Source organism: Microtus oregoni, unplaced genomic scaffold, assembly GCF_018167655.1.
Source record: "Microtus oregoni isolate MIOR12 unplaced genomic scaffold, Mior012 000015F_ref0000493, whole genome shotgun sequence".
Classification (NCBI taxonomy): domain Eukaryota; kingdom Metazoa; phylum Chordata; class Mammalia; order Rodentia; family Cricetidae; genus Microtus; species Microtus oregoni.
The window spans coordinates 22,222,401-22,229,114 of record NW_024543074.1 but is presented as its reverse complement, the minus strand read 5'-3'; positions in this window follow the sequence as shown (position 1 = coordinate 22,229,114).

Sequence of the window (6,714 nt, the reverse complement as noted above, 5' to 3'; positions counted from 1 at the left end):
CTTGCGGTGTGTATACTGAAACGAACAAGGGAAGAGGAAAAACTGTAAGTCATCATAAACACCAATTTCTGAATGCCTAAATTCCCAGAGAGAATACTTCCAACTCTGCCCTTTAATTAAAGCAGTGCTATGATTTCCTTTTGAGTCAAGGAAGTTGTTACCAAAACCTCTAATTTTTCCCACTAGGACCTATATAGCTGGGAGCTACAGCATTTATCTTCCACAAACAGGTCCCGGAGCAGCCTCCATTGTCTCTAGGTGGTGGGTAGTGCAGCTTTGTTACCTGGCTTTTGGTTATGGCGAGGATAGGAGCAGGGTGGCTGACATTTATTAACTCCACAAGTCCAGTTGACACACAGCTTTGATCTTGTCTAATTCCTCACAACAACCCTACAAAGAAAGAGTTACTGCTGCTGCCTTTAGAGAGAGAAGGTCACAGAGGCTCAAGGTCATGGCTTGTCTGCCCAGCAACTTTGCATTTGGCTTTTCTTCTCCCAGTGAAAATGTGCTGAGCCCCTGGGAGGCGCTAGGGCCAGGCAAATGAGGTTTAAACTTTATAACCTGGCATGTTAGCTTCTCCCCTGTGTGCTCTCTAAAGCCTGCCCGTTTTCCCACATCATTTCCTGCATGCTCTCGGCTTGCTGCACCCATTCAATCTTCAACCCGCATGCCTCTCTCTCCGCAGATGATTTTATGTTCCATGTCACCTCCCCTTGGTCTATCTGGCGAGGGTGGTGTCTTTGCTGCAGCTGTGGTGGGCAGCCCCCCCCCGACTGCTGGTAAACTCACCTCAAATGCAAACCCCCACAACATTATTTGTTTAGTTTGCTACTAGATCCCACTACGTCGCCCCAGACTGTCTGGAACTCTCTCTGTAGACCAGACTGGCTTTGAACTCAAAGAGATCTGCCTGCCTCTGCCTTCTGATGTTTGAAATGAATAATGAATAATCTCAGTATTATTCAAAATAATATATGAACAAAATGAAAGCAGCTAGGCAAGACCATTCCTTTTTGCAAAAACCATTCACCAGAACCCAAGCGGGGCTAGCAAGCACACTGGGGCAGGAGGTTCACTTGGGTTCTATTCTAACAGGGGTGGTGACTTTGTCTTTTCAGCATTGGCTGGAGATGAACCTCACAGTCTTTCAAGATTGACTAGTTTGTTTTGAAAGAATCGGTAAAAAGCAAGTGAAAGAAGAGGAAGGGGGTCATAGCTCCAAGACATCAAGTTTCTGAGAGTAGAGGGGAGTAGAGTAGAGGGGAGTAGAAAGGAATAGAGGGGAGTAGAGAGGAGTAGAGGAGGGTAGAGGGGAGTAGAGTGGAGTAGAAGGGAGTAGAGGGGAGTAGAGGGAGTAGAGGGGAGTAGAGAAGGGTAGAGGGGAGTAGAAGGGGGTAGAGGGAGTAGAAGGAGGTAGAGGGGAGAAGAGGGAAATAGAAAGGAAGAGGGGGAAGTAAAGGGGGTATTGTCTGTTAGGTTTTTCTTAAGAGGAGCCTCTCTGCTGACGCAAATAATTCCAATCAGACCAAATTTAACCAAATTAAAATACACCCATGTTTAATGCAATGCTCCCAGGTGGCCCCAGAAAAGTGTGGAGAGGAGAAGAGATGAAAGGGGAGACCACGCAAAACCCAGAGACCACGTGTTCATTCTCTTGGGGGCAGTTTAAGGAACCTGTTACTTTTGTTATAACAAAAATATTCCCCATACCCAGTGCTGGGATTGAAGGCATGTGCTAACACCCTGGTTAAGCACCATTTCTCTCTCTCTCTCTCTCTCTCTCTCTCTCTCTCTCTCATTCTCTGAAATCATAAAGTTCTCAAGAGTGGCCCAGCTAGAAATTTCCATGGGGAAGTTCTCATAAAATAGGCATTGGTTAGTAAATGATCCCAGCTCCTGTCTCCCCCTATCCCCCTCTCTTTCTTTCTTCCAGGCAGGCCTTGAGCTTTCTAGATAGCAAAGACTGGCCTTGAGATCCTGGTCCTCCTGCTTCTACCTCCCAAGTGCTGGGATTAGGGACATGCACCACCATACTGCTAGGCTCCTATCTTTGAGGGTCTTTCTGAGGCATACCTTTAATCCCAGCACTCCAGGAGATTAGTGAATTTGAGGCCAGCCTGGTCTACATAGTGAGGTCCAGGCCAGCTAGAACTGCATACTGAGACCCTGTATAAAATAAAGAAGTTGCTAACAGAAATGAGCCCTATTGCTCATAGCAGGGAGACCCAATCAGCAAGGAGCTCTCGTTGCCTTTCCCTTTGTTCTGTCTCTCTCTCCCTTATTCTAAATCCTCATCCCAGCTCTGCTTTACTCCCCTCACTAAGACACCCCCAGTGTCCCCAAACTTTCTCTGCTATATCCATAATAATGCACATCCCTGTCCTTGGCCCAGCTCCTCCTTGGTGTCCCCTGTCCACCTTCACCAGGCTCCTCTATTTCTAAAGAGATCCCTTTGAAAAACCCATTGTGGTGGTTTGAAAGAGAATGACCCCCAGAGGCACATACATTTGAATGCCTACTCACCCAAAATGCAACTCTTTGAGAAGGATGAGGAGAGTTAGGAGGTGTGGCTTGTTGGAGCAGGTGTCACCTTATTGGAGGAGGCATGTTTCTAGGAGTGGACTTTGAGATTCCAAAAGCCAGGCTCACACTCAGTCTCTCTCTCTCTCTCTCTCTCTCTCTCTCTCTCTCTCTCTCTCTTCCTGCAAATCAAAATGTAAAGCTCTCACCGACTTCTCAGCCCCATTCCTGCTACTATGCTCTCTTCCTTGACGATAATGGACTAACTAACCCTCTGAAACTGTACACAAGCCCCTAATAAATGCTTCTTTTGTAAGAGTTGCCTTGGTCGTGGTGTCTCTTTACAGCAATAGAACAGTAACTAAGACACCCAGACACCCCCATGACATGATCTTCCCCGGGTCCAGTTAGGCACGACCCTCTACAGAAGGATTTACCTCGGTTCCAACAGCACATCGCACTAATTCTAGTTCATCAAGATTTTTTTCTCTCCCTGTCTCTCTGTTCCCTTCCTTACTCTTTCCCTGACTCCCTCTTCCTTCACTCCCTCCCTTCCAGATACCCCCAACCTTGATCCTTCAACTGATCTATTCAGGAACCAGCAGCCAATGGTGTGTCCTCATTACCCCCACAGCTCTGCCCAGCCATATTAAGAGTTCCCACAGCCGCCCTCCTCTGATTTGATAATCCACTAGAATGGCTCACAGAAACAGGCTAGTCTCAATGACAGGGCATTTTAAAGACTACAGACTCTAGAAGAGGACCCTAGGAAAGGGCTGTAGGATACCATTGCTTCTGGAGACTGGGATGTGTCTCCTTCCTACGTGTGTTCAACAACTCAAAAACTCTCTGAACTTCTTTGGGAATTTTCATGAAAATTTCATGGTTGATTGGGGGTTGAGAGTCATGGAATTTCTACCTGCTCGTTTTTTCTGGCCATCAGACCTCACCCAGAAGCCAACCAGCCCCGTGAGTCACCTCATTAAAATACAATGTTCTGTGAATTCCGAAACTTCTAGGGATTCTATATCACAACAAAGGGCAGAACATATTATTTTTCACTGTGTCATAGGTGGGGGTAGTCCTCTTTCAGCTTCAGGGAATTCTGTGGTATAAGTGGACCTTGCTTTATTTATTATTGACAGGCATAATAATAAATCACAGGTACTTGCCTATCCCTGCTAGTACCAAAGATGATTGACTAAATCTCCCCCATTGATGGACATTGGAGTTGGTGTTTTCCCCAGTACAAAAAGAACATTGTCAAGAGCGTCACTGTCTGACTGTAAGTTACAGAGAGAGGACTTCCTCTGTTAAAGAATATGTACTGTGACACTTGGACAGACACTGCTAAATTGCATCCCCCCCCCAAAACTAGGCCAATCTGTTGTCTCATTAACAGTGTATGAAGAAGATGGGTCTGTAGTCCCAGGTACACTGGAGCCTGAAGCAGGAAGAACCCATGTTTAAGCTCCACTTGGGGTACAGAGAGTTCAAGATCTGCCAGGGCATCTTAGTAAGCCAGTTACTAAATGTTTAGTTAGGGTTTCTATTGCTGTGATGGAACACCATGGCCCAAAAGCAAGTTGGGGAGGAAAGGGTTTATTAGGCTTACACTTCAGCATTGCTGTTCATCATTGAAGGAAGTCAGGACAGGCACTCAAGCAGGATCTGATGCAGCGGCCCTGGAGTTGCTTACTGACTTCCTTCCCTTGGCTTGCTCAACCTGCTTTCTTTCTTTTTCTCTCTCTCTTTCTTTCTTTTTCTTTTCTTTGTTTTGCTTGAGGCACGATTTCTCTGTGTAAGGGTCCTAACCTGGAACTCACTCTGTAGACTAGGCTGGCCTTGAACTCAGAGATCCACCCACCTCTGCCACTGAGTGCTAGGATTAAAGGTGTGTGCACCATCACCCTGTTCAACCTGCTTTCTTATAGAACCCAAGACAACCAGCCCAGGGGTTGGTCAATGGGCTGGGCCTTCCTCCATTGATCACTAATTGAGAAAAGGCCTTATAGTTGGATTTCAAGGACGCATTTCCTCAACTGAGGCTCCTTCCTCTCTGATGACTCCAGCTTGTGTCAAGTTGACACACAAAACCAGAGATTTTAGGGTCAAAGCCTGGACAGCTCTAATAGGCTAGGCTCAGCAGTCTGTCCCCAGAATGCCAATTAAAGAGACAGTAGTAGTGAATAGCAGAGAAAGGAGATCTATTCAATGTGACCACATAGAGACAAGGAACAAGGGACCCAGTGACCCACCAGGTCAATTCAGGGCATTGACAAAAGATTTAGACTTAAAGAAAGGACAAGAGGCATGTCCTGGTGAAGGGGTGGTCCTGCCCACCATTGACCCATCATTGTTTTGGGTTCAGGGCATCCTGCAAGGTGACAGACTTGTCATAGAACTGAGTAAAATCCCTTTCTGAGAGACAAGTTCTTCCTCTGGTGAGCACAAGGAATTCAGCCTCTCTTCCTCCAGCATGGGCTTCCTGGGGAAATGTAACCCTCTGGAGTCCACTGCTTCTGTAGTCTGATAGTGCAAGTCTCTCTAAAATAACCTGTCTCCTGGAGCTAGAGAGCTGGCTAGTTAAGAGTGTGTACTGCTCGTGCAGAGGACCTGAAGTCTCTTATCAGCATCCTGCCAGGAGGAATACAAGACCCTGTCACAAACTAAAAAGTAAATGAGGATCGAGGCTATCGTTCAGTGGTACAGCACTTCCCTAGCATGGGCAAGGTTCAACCCCAGTGACACACTCACATATACAGAGTTATGAGAGAGACCATTTCTCTAAATCTTCGTCAATATTGGATACTTTTAACTAAAAATAATTTTTGTTGTACACATAGAAAGGTATGTAGCTTGATAGAGTCCTTGCCTAGCATGCACAAGGTCATGAGTTCAGTCCTCAGCACTCATAAACTAAGCATGGTAGTACATGTCTGTAATCCCAGCTCTCAGAGGGTGGAGGCAGGAAGATCAGAAGGTGAAGCTAGCTTGAGCTGCATAAGATGTTGTTAAACAAACAAACAAAAAAACAGTAAATGGGGAGAGCTGGGCACAGTGTCATACACCTAGAATTCCCAGCAGTCAAAGGGCAGAGGAAGGAGGATTGCTGCAGGTTCAAAGCCAGCCTTCATGCTCTATGTAATGAGTTCCAGAGCTGAAGAAATGGCTAAATGGTTAAAAACACAGTTACTTTTGCTAGACTGACTAGCCAGTGAGCTCCAGGGATCCTCTTTTTTCTACCTCCCCAACCCTCCGTGTATGTGTACACACACACACACACACACACAGAGACATATATATACACACCATGGTGATGCACACCTTTAGTCCCAGTACTCAGGAGGCAGACACAGGCAGATTTCTATGAGTTTGAGGCCAGCCTGGTCTACAAGAGTGAGTTCTGGGACACCCAGGTCACTGTTACACAGAGAAACTCTGTCTCAAAGAAAACAAAATAAATAAATTAAATAGATACATTTTAAGACAATGAGTTGGTTCACTAGTATTCCTGAAAGACAATCAGTGAGGTTTTCCTTTGTTCTGAACTGTTTTTAATACAATAATAACTTTGGCACTACAATATATTTATGTGCTCTGTTCATGATGTAAATTTGTATTGTCCCATCTTTGGCTCCTGAAGGCTTTCTTTTTTTTTTTTTTTTTTTTTTTTTTTTTGGTTTTTTTTCGAGACAGGGTTTCTCTGTGGCTTTGGAGCCTGTCCTGGAAATAGCTCTGTAGACCAGGCTGGTCTCGAACTCACAGAGATCCGCCTGCCTCTGCCTCCCGAGTGCTGGGATTAAAGGCGTGCGCCACCATCGCCCGGCTCCTGAAGGCTTTCTGAGTTGGCTTTCAAGGCCAGCTCACCCTTGCATCTTCAATAGATTTGTCGCTGGCTTTCTGGTTTGGACGATGTTCTTGGCTTATCCTGTACGATTTCTCTCCAGACCAAACATCCCCCATTCTCAAAAGAGCCCTGGTATTTTTCAGTGAGATGTGGATTTTAGAGACCTCAGTCAGGATATTAGAGGTGTGTGTATTGCTTGGTTGGTTCAGTAGAAAAAACCAGGAGATACCTATTTTGCATATTATATTAGTGTATGGTGAATTTGCCAATTAGTATTTAAGATGACAGAGTTTTGACTTACTCTCAAAGCTCTCACTTTCTCTGCTTGGAGGGGAGCTCTTGTT